The following is a 16,406-nucleotide window of genomic DNA, read 5'->3' as shown; positions in this document are numbered from 1 at the left end:
TCGAAAACAGCAGATCTTTCCTGTGGCTCATTCCTGTAGTATTTAAAAGTGCTTAAATACGTCAGCCTCGTGTTAGTAGATTTACTACCAGAACTCGTGAGGGTCTAAAATCCTGCACCTCGACGTCTCGTGTTGTTAACGTAGCACGTTCGATCCTAGCTCAGTCTGGAGGTATTGAAAGGTGCTCGGTAGATTTACTAGCAGAACTCCCGTAGGAAAAAATTCGGTCACCTCAGCTCTCCGAAAACCGCGTAAGTAGTTAGTAGGACGTAAAGACAATAATTTTGGCTCAGGGTTTGTTTCTGTTGAATAGTAATTACATTGTAGGGTTTGTGTCAGGAAGGACATCCGGGTATATGGTCGAAGATATATAGCGTTAACTTGTAAAGGCCCTTGTTCCGCATAGCAGGTAAAGCCGATTAGGCGAGGTACTAGTTTTTTTCCTAGTTTTATTTCCTAACCGAACGTTTAACTCTTTAGAACACTGTCTTTGAGGTGGTATCTGTGTGTTACAGAGTCAAAGCAAACACATACACGGTAAGGAATGTACGCGTCGACAGAATTGTACACTGCTCTTCCGGCTGCAGTAACCTTCAGCAAGCAGCGAGGACACTGTGTATGATTAAACATAAGGTACACAGTTTACACACCTGTAACTCAAAGTTCGATTCTAGCTTTAAGTGGCTTAATTAACAGTGCAATAGCATTTTCTTGACCGTGCAGGTAATTCCCTAAGTATTGTCTTCCAGCATTTAGCTAGTGTAAGTTCCTGAGATAAAATAAATAACGTGATATATGATTGTACGGAGAGGGTAAAACTCGGTGCCGGCACATAGCCTACTCCTCTTGAATAGCACCAAGGGGTCTGCTCAAGGCTTAAGTCAACATCCGATGGACGAATCACCATCAACAGCATTATATGCCCTCAATCTTTTGGAATTTAATGCAGGCTTTTTCCACACAAACTAGTTATCGAAATTGTATACTACCCCCTCCCTGCGGATGTAATATACGACAGTAGGGAGAGGGTAAAACCCAGTGCCGGCACATAGTCTACTCGTATCGAATAGCATCAAGGAGCCTGAACAAGGCTTAACATCTCCATACGACATAATTCTCGCTACTTCTATTATGTCTGTTAATTCTAACTTATGAATAAGATATACTATTCGGGAGATAACGGGTTCGAACCCACACTGTCGACAGCCCTGAAAATAGCAAATGCTAGGGGGTAGCTAGCCGCTTCCTTCCCGCTCCTGGCCCTTTCCTGCGCGATCGTCAGTCTTCCTAACAACGTGTAATTACAAGAAACATAACGAACTGTTTTATAGCCGGATGCCCTCCCTGACGCCAAAGGTATAAGGACCAGGATTTGAATCGCAGTATCCATGATTTTATTTCTCTAAGTGTCTGACTTGTGTATGCAGGAACAAGGTAATGTGTACCTTTTGCTGAGATAAAATGTCACTTCCGTTCACGTTTTCGCAAGCGGTAGCAGAAACTCACAGTACTGCTCCCATTTGGTGTTACAACTTGGAAGAGACAACATTCATACAAAAAGTATATGATTTATTCTTTTTCCTCCTCCCTTTTTCTACATGTAAGTATCTTAGGTGTAGTATCTCGCAACATTCTTGTCCGTGTGTTCCGTTTATTGAGAGAAAGAGTGACGTGTATGCGTATATCAGTGTTCTGGTCGATAACCCGTGTTGTGATGTATTTGCAATTACTGAGCGTGTTAGCTGTGTGACCGAGCGAGTTAGATTAGCAGTATGTTTTTTATTTTCACGTAACGTGTATGCGTATATCATTGTTCTGGTCAATTACCCGTGTTGTGATGTATTTGTAATTACTGAGCGTGTTAGCTGTGCGGTATGTGTGACTGAGTGAGTTGGCTACGCGGTAAGGTTTTTGAGTAGTTTTTGATTTTCACACCGGACAAGGCAAATCATTGAAGTTGTCCTTCTGCTATATTCTTATTATTGTTTACTGAGCGAGTTGGCTACGCAGTATGTGCACAGTGTGTTTCCCTAGTTTTTATTTTCGCGCCAGGCAAGTCATTGTAGGTGTACTTTTGCTATATTCATATTATCGTTTACTGAGCGAGTTTAGTACGCAGTATGTGCACAGTGTGTGTCCGTAGTTTTTATTTTCGCACTAGGGAAATCACTGATGTACATTTTCTATATTCATATTATCGTTTACTGAACGATTTAGCTACGCGATATGTGCACAGTGTGTTTCCGTAGTTTTTTGTTTATACAATAGGCAAATCATTGATGTTGTACTTTTGCTATATTCATATTATCGTTTACTGAGCGAGATAGCTACGCGATATGTACTCAGTGTGTTTCCGTAGCTTTGATTTTCGCACTAGGCAAATCATCGAGATTGTACTTTTGCTATATACATATGATCGTTTACTGAGCGATTTAGCTACGCGATATGTGCACAGTGTGTTTCTGTAGTTCTTCATTTTCGCACTAGGCAAATCATTTAAGATGTACTTTTGCTATATTCATATTATCGTTTACTGAGCGAGTTGGCTACGCGATATGCACACTGCCTTATGCATAAGATCGCGTTGTATGTTCGATAGAGATATGCTTTGACAGAGCAGGTAGAGGAGAAGGGGGTTACAACAGCCGCTATCTTGCGCAAGCTGTTCAGAATTCTAGTCTAATTATTTTTCTCTTAGAACAAAGGTATCCCTTAACATGTTCTGAACGCATGTTGTATCGTGTATCGTGTTCTAAACACATCAATCAATGTTCTGATCACATGTTAAGTTAACGACATCGAGTTCAGTGTTCGATTCTAGTCTTGTTATATTTCAATAACTTCTTTTGTGATCTAATCTTCTTAGAACAAAGGTATCCCCTGACATGATCTCAACACATTTTGTATCGTGTTCTATTCTAGCCTTAATCACTTATTTAGTGCTCTGAACACATCAATCAATGTTCTGAGCACATGTTTAAATTAACGCCATCAAGTACAGTGTTCGATTCTAGTCTTGTTATGTTTCAATCACTTCTTTTGTAATCTGATCTTCTTAGAACAAAGATATTCCCTGACATGTTCTAAACACATGTTGTACCGTGTTCGATTCTAGTCTTGTTATGTTTTAATCACTTATTTAGTGTTCCGAACACACCAATCAATGTTCTGATCATATTTTGAAGTTAACGACATCGAGTACAGTGTTCGATTCTAGTCTTGTTATGTTTTAATCCCTTATTTGGTGATCTTCTTAGAAGAAAGGTATCCCCTGACATGTTCTAAACACATGTTGTATCGAGTACAGTGTTCAATTCTAGTCTTCTTATGTTTTAATAACTTATTTAGTGATCTAAACACATCAAACAATGTTCTGAACGCATGTTGTATCGAGTGCAGTGTTCGATTCTAGTTTTGTTATGTTTTAATCACTTATTTAGTGATCTGAACACATCAAACAATGTTCTGAACGCATGTTGAAGGTAACGACATCGAGTACAGTATTCGATTCTAGTTTTGTTATGTTTCTTTTGTAATCTGCAAATCTAAACATGCACAATAACGTCATCACTGCAGCATGTGTTCACTCTAGGCTTCGCCATGCATGTTGAAACTTGTTCGATAGAGAATAAAAGTATGTTGAGAAGGGCAGTTTGCTTTATAACTATAATCGTAGGAAGGGTAGCTTGCTTGCTTGCTTGCGGCGTGGCTAAGTCCCGCGCCATAATGTTTTACTTCCGGCAAGATAGTAGTAGTAAGCCATGTAGTTAAAGATGGCAACTGACGTGGAAATTGCCCGCCACTTCATTTCAAAGGTAGTAGCTAAAGATGGCAGCACGATGCTCTGTTGATTAAAGATGGCAACTTGTCAGCTGTCAAAAAGCATGTGGGTTTGTTTCCAAACATGAGGACGTAGAATTTTTCAAATTGCCCTCCACCACATTTCAAAGGTAGTAGCAAAAGATGGCAGCACTGAGGTTAGCGATGCAAGATGGCGGATGACAGCTATCAAAAAGCACGTAGAATTTTTCAAATTACCCGCTCGTAAGGTTTAGTGCCGTAAAGATAGGAGCACGTTGCTCTGTTAACTAAAGATGGCACATGTTAAGAAAGCATGTGGAATTTTTCAAATTGCCCGCAGTGCCGTAAAGACAGCAGCACGGTGCTCCCTTGATTAAACATAGCGGATGTCAGCTGTCAAAAAACACGTAGATTTTAAATTACCCGCTCGTAAAGTTTAGTACCGTAAAGATGGCAGTACTGAGGGTTTTTTTCTAGTTGCTTTACGTCGCACCGACACAGATAGGTCTTATGGCGACGACGGGACAGGAAAGGGCTAGGAGTGGGAAGGAAGCGGCCGTGGCCTTAATTAAGGTACAGCCCCAGCATTTGCCTGGTGTGAAAATGGGAAACCACGGGAAAACATTTTCAGGGCAGCCGACAGAGGGGTTCGAACCTACTATCTCCCGAATACTGGATACTGGCCGCACTTAAGTGACTGCAGCTATCGAGCTCGGTGTACTGAGGTTTGGGATGCAAGATGGCGGATGACAGCTGTCAGAAAAGCACGTAGATTTTAAATTGCTCTCTACCACGACGAGGTTCATAAATATAGCAACACTGAAGTAAGCGATGCAAGATGGTGGAGGACAGCTGTCGAAAAAGCACGTGGCTATGTAAAGCTTGGGGAATGTTTCAAATAGCCCGCCACCACGTACCTAAGTTGGTAACTATAATGTTTAGACCCGTCAAGATGGCTGCGCTGAGGTTAGCGATGCAAGATGGCGGATGACAGTTGTCAAAAAGGCACGTGGCTGTCAAATCACGTGGCTTTTACGAGGTTTAGCCCCGTCAAGATGGTGGCATTGAGGTTAGCGATGCGTTGTTGTTTAAAGGTGACGGATGGCAGCTGTCCAAAAATCACGTGGCTGTGTAAAAGCACGTGGCTTTGTTTACTAATTCAAATATCGCGCCAAAATTCAAATCTCCCACAAAGTTCAAATTTCCCGCCTAAATTCAAATGTTCCGCCCGTGAGGAGGAAGCCTCTGCGAAGGGCCTGTGGAGGAGGAGGAGGTGGCCACTGAGGAGGGCGCGAGGAGGAGGAGGAGGCCGCCGAACCATCCACTTATACTACTGATTTTGCTGAACATCAAATTTTTATGTGTTTGTGTGACTTCTAAATATGCATTCTTAATATTAATTTTACAATAACTGTTATCTAATCATTGGTTAAAACAAGGATAAATAAATTTCATATTTTTCTACGTTCTTCTATAACCGTTTTACTATGGATCACTGTACATCTTGGCTAGGTGTGCTTTTTATGATCACTCTTTGTTTCTATTTCTACCGCTAGGTAACAAACATTGATTTTCCTACATCTCTCTTTACTCCATTTAATTAATTTCCTCCTACTCTTTGAGATCACCATATTATATTTTCGGACTGTTCAGAGGATACCTTATTTTTGTTTGTTTGCTCGGTGCAAATATTAGTCACAGGAATTTCGAGTAGTTTGAGCTTATGGAGTGCCTGGCTCTACAATCCAGTGAACCATTTACATTAGAAGAACAGCATGTTGTCTTATGAGTTAGTAACTTTATTTGCTGGTACCCCTGTGATGATATGGATAGGATAACTGGAATATTTCACCTGTATTGCTTATTTCCAAACTAAACCAAAAATAAACAATTGTAATAATATTGCCATTGATGCTTTCACGGCCCGTACTTATAGACAAGATATAGGCTTTTGGGCTTATGCCGTGTCAAAAAATAAGGTGAAATTCTTTACGTTTCACAGAGAACTGTGCTCTGCGTCATCTGAAGAAAATCTCGGCTGTCCACGTGAAAGGCTTCTTAAACAATGAGCTTTTGAATTTAGGCATTATAACTGAAGTGGAAATGGTACGTTCACTTGTCACCAGATGGCTCCCTGGACGCGGTACAGCGCTAGTGGTGGGCGGGGAGGAGATTACTCAATATTAGAACCTAATGTTATTGGTAGCATATTATAGTAGATTTTGAATTTCAACTAATTCACACTGGAAAACATTCTGAATATGTTTAGGTAGATTTGAGATTAAGAATGATATGAGATTGAAATTATCGACCCATAAATCGATTTTATGCTACAATTTCAGTATATTGTAGCAACTTCTTAACTAAGCAGAGAAGTTCTACTGTCGACAGTATAATTTGACATTTATCAAAATCTTTTTACAATTTAATATTTCTTCCCTCATTCGTTCCCTGCTTCAATGATAAGGACTCTAAACCATTTATGTTAGCTTTGTTCATTTGAATGGTCGATTTGCCATTTCATCCGATGGTTAAACACACATATTCTAATGTTGTGGTTCGGAAAATGGAGTCTTCAACAAAGTCTCAGTTGGTGTGCCAATAACCGGCAACATTGCTCTATACTAAATCTCAACACTAGTTGACCACGCGTTAGAGGGGTTGCGTGCCCGCCTCTTACCCGGATGCTCCCAACTTGATTCCCGTCCAGGTCATGGATTTTTACCTAGATCTCAACATACGTGATAACAATTGAGGAGTTATCTGACTAAGATAGCGGCCATTGTCTAGAAAGCTGCGAGTGACGGCGTACAGGATTCGTCGTGCTGACCACACCACGCCTCGTAATCTGTAGGACTTTGGCCCGAGCAGCTGTCGTTATTGGTAGCATATTATAGTAGATTTTGAGTTTCAACTAATTAACATTGAAAAACATTCTGTATATGTATAGGTAGATTTGAGCTTGAGAGTGACATGAGATTGAAATTATCGACCCATAAATCGAAATGCTGAAATTTATTGTACCCCTTAAGCTTGAAATGTGTTTCGTGTCATTAGTATTATAATTTTTCAAGTTACATTCTAGTAAATCAGAGTTGGAAATATAATACTCATTTAATTTCAAAAATTCGGTTTTTCCTTGTTTCAGAACTTTAAACTGTACAATATAATACTCGGTGTGAAATTTCACGTTCTATTGTTTTTAGATTGTAATAATTGTTATTATGATTATTATTATTATTATTATTATTATTATTATTATTATTATTATTATTATTATTATTATTATTATTATTATTATTATTTATGTTTAAATAGTTTATTCAAATTAATGAGGCTCATTATGGTCTTATGCTGGTCTACGTCAGTCGCTCTCAAGAGGCTTCTTGCCAATAAGATTATTAGAATAGAAATATTGAGAATCACAATTATAACTTGTTTGATACATAGTTTGGGAGCCACGATTCTAACTTGTTTGAAGGGTCTCATTTCTTTACTTCAGATGTTCAAATGTTATTTCTTACTAGTATACCTCTCTTAAAAACCATAACTGAAGTCCTTTCAGAATTTTCTGTAAACAACAGTACGCACACTACTTTGCTATGGTACTCTAACCCATCCGCGCATAAATCGTCAACAGAGTATACTCTGAGAAGTGGAACAGACCCTGACCCAGCCGTCTTTCAGAAATCAAAACCCACAAAATAGAAATGACAAAATGCAGCAGTGATAGCAGTCGAAGAAACGACACCGGCCCGTTGACCCCCAACCAGGGCAAACAAGTAACAAGTTTGAGTTTGAACTGGAGTGTCCTGGGTCTTATAAAACCATCTAGCTAAGGAAGGTTAGTGTACCAAATGAAAAAAAGGGTATGGAGAAAATATAGTTATTATAACAATAAGAGAAAGATCAAATGAATAAGGCAGGCCTCTGTGTAAACGCATAAAATCAAATTAAAAGATATCCACAAATATACCATTAGATATTCAATCTCGATCTAATTAAAATATGTAAAAATACGGGGGCTAATAGACTCAATCCTACAGAAGGAAAGGGGATATAATCCAAAGAGTTTTTTAAGAAAGTTGATGAACGCTCCGAGGAAAACCCACACTCGCACCAAAAAACAATCGTCACACTAAACTTGTCGTGAACAATGAAGATAAGAAAAGCGGAAAGTTAAGAAATGTGAGCCCCAATCGTAGAGAGGAAAAGAAGTAGTCTGCGCAAGGTAAATATTCAGGCTGGAGGCCATCATAAATATAGTATTTTAAGGTGAACATGCAAGATTATAATGGCGTCTGGCATAAATGAAGGCTTAAATAAAGAAATACGGACTCAGGGAAAAGAACACTCACCTATTAATAACAAAATGGATAAATTAAAGGGATAGGAATCAAACTAATAACCTTTCTCGCAGTCCCCAATGACATACGACTTATAAACAAACGTACTACTTACTTAATCAAAGTCCACAGTCTTAAAACGCAGTGTTGGAATACTATCCACTACATGAGTAGAAAGGTTCTCACATTTTCCAGAGATGCAATAGACTACAGGCTTCCCAACTTGACTTATTGTCAAACCAGTGTACTACTCGACGACACTATCATAATCATTACCGTAGAGTCGTGGACATCATTCAAAATATTCATCATATTATTAACCAAACGTACTACTTACTAATCAAAGCCCACAATCTTAAAACAGCAGAAACTTGCCTCCCGAAATTAGCTTCGAAATGAACCTCACAGGTCTCAATCAGAGCTTGCCATAGAGACCATCATCAGAACCACGGACCGCGCACGCAGGAAAATCCTTGATTCAGAGAACCGAAACAGTACCTTCAGAATGGCACACATCAAAACGCATGTACTGACGCCCATGCACGCAAGAATAAACCGTATACCAGACAAACCGCCAAGAGAAATCGATCAAGATAGAGCACACACACTAGGTAAAAATAGGGAACCATTACGACTCAGTTTCACAGCACAAAATTAGACGTGAAATACAACCATGTTAATGTAAAAAAGTGTCGATTCTAACTTATTAAACGCCATTATAAACACAAAAACGAACATGCTGCGAAGCTACAAAGTACTCTAACGAAGAAGGAGAAGATATGACTTAACTCACGTTATCAGAGGAATAAAAACATTTCAAACCCTCCATGGTTCGAGAGATTAAACTAATTAATCAATCTTAAAACCTACAAGTAGCACAAGAGGGCTACTTGGCAACATAAAGTCACAATTTTTCTATCTTGGTTAGGGCAGGAAAATCCCCGAGGAATAATAAGTTAGAGAGAAAGGAAGGAGAGCATATCAGACACGAGAGTGGAACCTTGTCACCATCTAATTATACAATCTCAAAGTAAGGTAACAACACGAAAATAAAGATTATTTGAAATGAATAAGCCAAACTCAGGAAAATACTAACCCATAACAAACAATTACAAAACTGTCTCAGAAGGAATTTAGAGGAGTGCTTTGGTTTCTTAGAAAAGTGGTTGTCCATTCTGCTACAATGTTAGTAAATCATTAACAAATAACAGAAACAGATATTAATTCGAGAAATTTTGTATATTTCAATATATTTCTCGTCATGAATAATTGGTTTGCTTTACCCCACGCAGTAGAGATTCTTACTTTTCCTGGGTTGATTACATGGATCTTCAACCCTACTTTATACAAGTCATCAACAACGAACTATTTCACTGCACAAATGCCTCCGTAAAAGCGTCTTAAATCGAAGATTTAATTCGACATTTGTACGCTCATATTGTACCATTTAGGATTACGAAGACATTTAAATTCTTTACAGTTATAAAATACACTAATATGAATTAGCTGTGCTGAAACATTACATCATTTTGTAAAATCTACCAATTAACCTGACTTTCTGTGGGATCTTCAGCAGAGCGTGTATCAGTAATCATTAAAGCATGGAACTGGGTTGCATGGTGAAGATGATTACAATAAAATGTCCATACGAATTTTTGAGATGTTATAATATTCTTAAGACTTTAATTTTTTCTTATGCTTTGGAACATTATTATTCATTAAATTGAAGTTATCACAGTGTTCAATGATGTGGATTCCTGTATTGATGTCTACGTATATTTATGTCCTAAATCGTGCAACACGGGCAACTGATCACTGGTCTGGTCCTGAAAGAAGTACTGTTTTCATGTATGTTCTGTGATACAAAAGATGTGCTCCGATACTGTACCAAAGTACACTGATCAATTAATGCACTTTTGTAATTGGTAAGTGTGCCACACACGGATGGCACGCCCATAAGTATGATGTTTCTAATTGGTGAATGAATTCTTACGGCCTCAATTCAAACGATTTAAGTACTTCTGCCGATGTACTAGAGAGGGCAGCACCCTCGTTTGTAATGACGGAAGGTCGTTGCTTTTACGAGACGAGCAGTGTTATCTCTTAACTGCACTTCTTTGCCTTGTTTTTTGTGATGCTTTAACCATGGAGTCCTCGCCGATAGAAGTAGCCTTCCTGTGCTTTAAATGGCTTTTTTACTTATTCTAATACATGGTCTTATTTGCGTCCTACTTTATGTCTTGATTTTTAATACTGCAGGTACGTGCAAAACTTCATTTAACTTTGATATTACGATGTTGTCCCGTTATTCTTCAGTTTTAACCATAGCTGATTGATATATACCCTTCAGCTCTGCTGCATGAATGAATGTGTGCTTGTTGATGTGTTGTGATTATGAAGTGTTGGTAACTGGGTCTCGATCTTGTTCTATTAATGTGCACTGCGTGCTATGATATTTTGCCAGCTGTTGTATGGATGCCCCCGTCTCGACTTGAACTTCATTCACGTCGTATGGAGCGCCTGTGGTAATGAGTTTGTGTACGGGATTCCTACGAACTCGTTGTTAAATCATCGGTGTGGTGCACGCTGCTACTTGATTTACACGAGGCCTGATTAGTGACCAGGTGAGTCACAGTGCATGAATTAATTTCGATTTTGATAAGTGGAGCGGCCGCTCATATTGTTGGTGGTACCGGCGGGTATGAGAATGCCGGGATGTGTGTTGAGGAGTGAGGAATAGTGATGGGACATTCGATTCATTTTACTGAATCGATTCATTTGATTCCGTTCACGTTACTGAATCGATACAGTGATCCGATTCACGGCTCATTGGTCACCACTCCTACTGCATCTGTGTAGTATGTGCTGGTAAGACAGCAGCAACAGCATTCAGTGCTCGCAGCTGCCATCTGGTCTTCATACTATGAACTCCTTTCTTAGAAAAAATGCTAGTTACTCTAATACATCGAAGGTTTCCGGCAACGCAGGGTGGGAAAGGTTAGGATTAGGAAGGTAGCAGTCATGGCCTGAATTAAGGTACAGTCCTAGCATTTCCTGGTGTGAAAATGGGGAAACTACGGAAAACCATCTTAACGGCTGCCGACGGTGGGATTCAAACCCACCATCCCCCGAATGCAAGAGCATAGCCACGCGATTTTAACCGCACGACAACTCGCTCAGTCATTTTTAAAATATGTATTTTTCTATCAGCTGAGGATTTTTTAAATCGTCCTATTTTGTATAGGCTACCCTAGATGTACAGTAGCTCGCTGGTTTTCTGATTCAACATTCTGTTATTGCGTCGGTCCACATATGATTGAAGTCTCGTGCAACGATGTGACATATGAACTGAGAGAATACTGAGCCGTTCTTCCCAATATAAAACAGGTACTTTTGAGTGGTCATGAGCATGACTCATAGTCATAGGGCATGCTAGAGTCGAGTTTAATTGTCAAAAGTCAACTAAGTTATAATATTAAGATTCATTAAACTAATAAATAGTATAACCTAATAGCCTACCTACTTACTAGCTACTTCAGAATTATGTTGTGACTACCTTTTAACACTGCAAATAAATCCATCTATTATTTAAACCTCCCTGTAAAAAGAGGACAATGAATGCAAATGGGTATTATTTTCAAATGAGCTGAGCTCGAGAGTCCATTATAGCATACGATTCTTTCAGTGCAGCATGGCTCACTGTATGTCTCACTGCAGTGAGCCGATAAGGAGCCGTGTGTATCATGTGTCTCACTGAGCCGCGCACGTTCATGATTCTTTCGATGTGCCGTGATTCACTGCATGTCTCGCTGCAGCGGAAGCTCGGCTCTCCGCGTGTCCAGTGAGCCGATAAGGAGCCGTGTGTATCATGTGTCTCACTGAGCCGCGCTCGTTCACGATTCTTTCGATGTGCCATGATTCACTGCATGTCTCGCTGCAGCGGAAGCTCGGCTCCCCGTCAACGTCCAGTGAGTGCGCCACTCAGCACTGTCCGCTGGGAGTAAGCTGAATCGTGTGCCGTGAGCTCGCCGTTCCTGTGAATCAATTCACTCGGACACTTGAATGAATCGATACACTGCTTCGAATCATGCATTCAGTAGCCAACACTAGTGAGGAAGGGGCGAAAAATGATATATCAGCCAGCTCAATTTTTATTTTAATCTTGTTTCAGTACCTCCTGTTTATTCTTGGTACGACATTATGTATTTTTGCCATGTCCCCGCCTTGGGCATTTGCTTGGCCAAGGGGCCGTCATGTTTACTTTTCCGTAGTTTCAGTTATGCCCATGCCTGCGACTCTCTTTGATTTATCTTTGTTGCTGTGGTACAGATGTTGGTCTCTGTCCCATGCTGATACCTTCATTCTTTTAGTTTTTCTTCTCCGTTTTGCACTCCATGACTCGTGTGGCAATGAATGAGCCATGACTATTGTTGTTGTGTCGAGAATGAAATGTGCACACTCCTACGTTAAAAATGAAATGAGTCTCGTGAATGAACGACCGACTTAGGCCATGTTAATAGTAATAATATTGGTGATAATGTAATGTGGCTGAATTTAAGACATGGAGCTTGTCACAATTTTCATTATTATTCTTGAGCGTAATAATGTTGAGCTCCTACAACGATGTTGTAAAAACCACTGAAGAAGGTATGTTCACGTTGAAATTCTTTCCCTTTTTTAATCATTGGCTTAAATTTTCTTGTTTGTTTTCATTTTATTTTAATTCATAATAAACCCTTATTTAAATCATATTGGCATTTCATTGCTGGTACTGTTTGAGTCATATCCTTTATTGATTTATGATTAAAACCGTTTCCAGTTCAGGGCTGTGTCAATCGCCTTTTCCAGTTGCGATCCTGGCCTCGAATTATCCGACGTATGTGTTTAACGCGTAGGTGTCGGTTGCATAAGCGTGGTCAATAGCATAGCTGTCTTGAGCAAAGTTGCTGAAAATTGCATCTGTTTCTGCAGTTAGGGTGAAATACTTAAAATAAAAATCACCACTGGTTTGCAGCAAATCACCTCATCGAATGGCTACCAAGACAGACCAGACGTTGATGGAAATAACTAGTAGCTAGAACAACGAAGGCTATATTATCGACCTAACAGTAAGTTGGAGGTGTATTTCAGTCAAACGAAATGTAGCAAAAAAAATCCATTTTTAAAACGTGTGCTTACAGCTCCGTTAAGGATCTTGACTTGCCAAGTCAATAAATGCCTAGTTATGGTGATGATGATGATGATGATGATGATGATGATGATGATGATGATGATGATTGTTGTTTAACGAGAACTCACATCTAAGTCATCTGCCCCATGCCTACTTATTGCAGCCATATCCTAAATAGGTGAATCAAAATTGAATTAATGAAATGAAAACCTTAATCCTGTTTTCCAGTCATTGACCGGGTCAGGGATGGAAGGAATGAAGCCCCCATATTGCGGCGAGGTTAGGAATTGTGCCGGTTGCCGAGGCTTGTCACACTCCTCTGGGGCAATTATTAATGACTGACAGATGAAATGAAATTATAATGCAGAGTGTTGCTGAAAGGAAAGATGACAGGGAAAACCGGAGTATCCGGAGGAAACCTGTCCCGCCTCCGCTTTGTCCAGCACAAATCTCACATGGAGTGACCGTGACTTGGACCACGGAACCCAGCAGTGAGGGGCCGACGCGCTGCCGCCCGAGCCATGGAGGCTTCCAAAATTGAATTAATGTTTCCATACAATTCATAAACAATATTCTGAATGTCATTCAACGTGGGAAAAAGCAGAAAACCACCCAGTAATCAAGCAAAAGCACTCTAATACACGATATGTTTGCTGCTCTTTCTGATAAGGGTTTTAACAGCTGCAGAGACAGATAAACTAAAAACACGCAGGGGAACTTTTCGTGAATGTTACGACGCAGTAAGAGCGACAGAGAAACGAAAGTGAAGGAGAGGAAAAGAAATGGATACTCTCCTAGAGAAGAATGAAGTTCCAGGTAATTTGAACATTAACCAACCACAACACTTCTATATTCACTTGTCTGATGACATAGGTCTAGGCTATATAGTACACATTTAACTAAAGGCAATACTTAATGGTAAATTCGAGTTCTCAATAATCACTTCTAATTATGAGAACAACCCAGGAAGGCTATTAATATTATTGTTTGATTTATTCGAACAAGTGCGACGTACTGTACTTTGGTGTCATAGCTACCACCACGTAATTTGCGATGAGGCCAATATGGGTTGTCTTCACCGGAAGATATATCACTAGGAACGCACATCATTGTTTTTAATAGTTGGTGTGATACAAAATGGAAAGTTGTAACCTGTGATGTTTTTGCGGATATTGGTGATGTGAAACATTCCTCAGTGTAGACCTCTAACCAGTGATCTGCCTATAAGGATGCCGTGGAGCCTCTCCCGTCCGAAAGAAAGTAGTTATGGCCGAAAGGCTTAACTACAGTACGAGCGCCTATTCGGTGCTAATTCTCATGGCAATTCTTGCGTGATTCTCACGGGACGACAATTCGCGTTCAGATGTGTTAAAAACATGTAGGAGAGGAGTTCCATTGAACAGCACAGTTTAGTCCTCATAATAATTTGTTCTTGCTGCGGCGCAGTAGAGAGGTAAACTGTTGGAATAATTTAAAGCGTGGAATCATTTTTACAGCCGCGTATATGTATTTTTCGTTGGGAGGGGGAATGTGATTTGGATTAGTGATCCTCAGAGAATGAATAAGGGAGTGTAAAAGGCATTGACATTATCTGTTCCAGTATTGGAAAGTGCCAGGGTGAATAGACAGGTGGAGTTAGACTCGATATATTTAAGTACCCGACACAGCTGAGAGTCAGAAAAGCATTAGCCTGGTACCCTTCTGAAAGGAATAACAAAGCCGCCGCAATACTGAGTTTCAGCCATTGTGTGAGTTTATTTTTAAGTGTGTGTTAATAATTATATTTTGTGTTCTTGTTGCGTTAAGCCAACGTAACCCATTGTGTCCATAACTGACTCGGAATGTCCGTTATACAGTGGCAGAATAAGGGTTAGTATGACAATTAATGCAGGTTTTTATCTTCCTTAAAAAGCGGTCCTGTTCTCGAAAGCCAAGAATAACGACCGAGAGGATTCGTCTTGCTGACCACACGACACCTCGTAATGTGCAGGCCTTCGAGCTGAGCAGCGGTCGCTTGGTAGGCCAAGGCCCTTCAAGGGCTGTAGTTCCATGGGGTTTGGTTTGGTTTGGTTTCTAAAAACTGGTAGATGTTCCATATTGTCGTAACGAACCTCAGAAATTGGTTGGGCTATGACATTACGTCGTTTTATCGCAGGACCTCTAGTGTCGGTGGAAGCAATTCGGTGGAATTACAAAGCCTCCCACGGGGCGTTCCTGCATTTGTGGTACCACCTTCAAATTTTATTAGGGCTTCTCCAACGTTTAATTTCTTCTTCCCGACTTTGGACCAGCGTTTGCTCTGAGAAACTGGCGCAATACCAACGCACGTTGAACATAGAACAACATTTTTCAATCCAAGAGCGTTAGGTTTGGATGGGATAATTTGCTGAAATGCACAGCGTTCAGAGAATGGAATGATTTCCTCATGAATGGTCACATGATGCGAACGTTGTAGGGAATGACACTTCACGTGAATTTCATTGAGAAACAGACGAACTTTCCTAATTTATCAGTTTCCTCATTTCGATCCTCCAGGTTATCAGAAAAATGCAAGAAACTTCGCAGTTCAAAAAAGCGATCACTGTAGATGGTGTTGACGGTACGATGACGTGTCTGCACTGAATCAGGTTAGTTTAATATGCAACCTTCTTCCAAAAGTCAATGGTGAGATTCAAGAAATGATTTCATCACTTTTGGTTCTCTGTGGTCAGCCACTAATATTTCTAGAACAGAAGGTTCCCGGGAATGCATTCTGCGAAAGAATGAACAACGCACAGGTTGTAGAGGCAACCGTAGAAATACTATTTTTATTCATCAACAGTTTACCTCCTGATAATACAGAACAATGCGATATGAAGGCGTAATTTAGATAGGATATACTTCTTTTATTTCCGCACCGGATCTCTGTTTCTAGGCTCTTGTGGAATGGATTTTTCTCGCAATTTTTTATACTCTGAATCACTGCTGCAAGATCCATCACTGCTGATGAATGCTGGTAAATATGTTCCAAATTCACCATCATCATCATCACCTGATATATCAACATCACTATTATTCAATATTTCAGCGATTCGCTCATCTTCCAGCAA

The sequence above is a fragment of the Anabrus simplex genome, chromosome 1, assembly GCF_040414725.1.
Source record: "Anabrus simplex isolate iqAnaSimp1 chromosome 1, ASM4041472v1, whole genome shotgun sequence".
Lineage (NCBI taxonomy): Eukaryota > Metazoa > Arthropoda > Insecta > Orthoptera > Tettigoniidae > Anabrus > Anabrus simplex.
Note: the sequence above shows the minus strand (reverse complement) of the source record.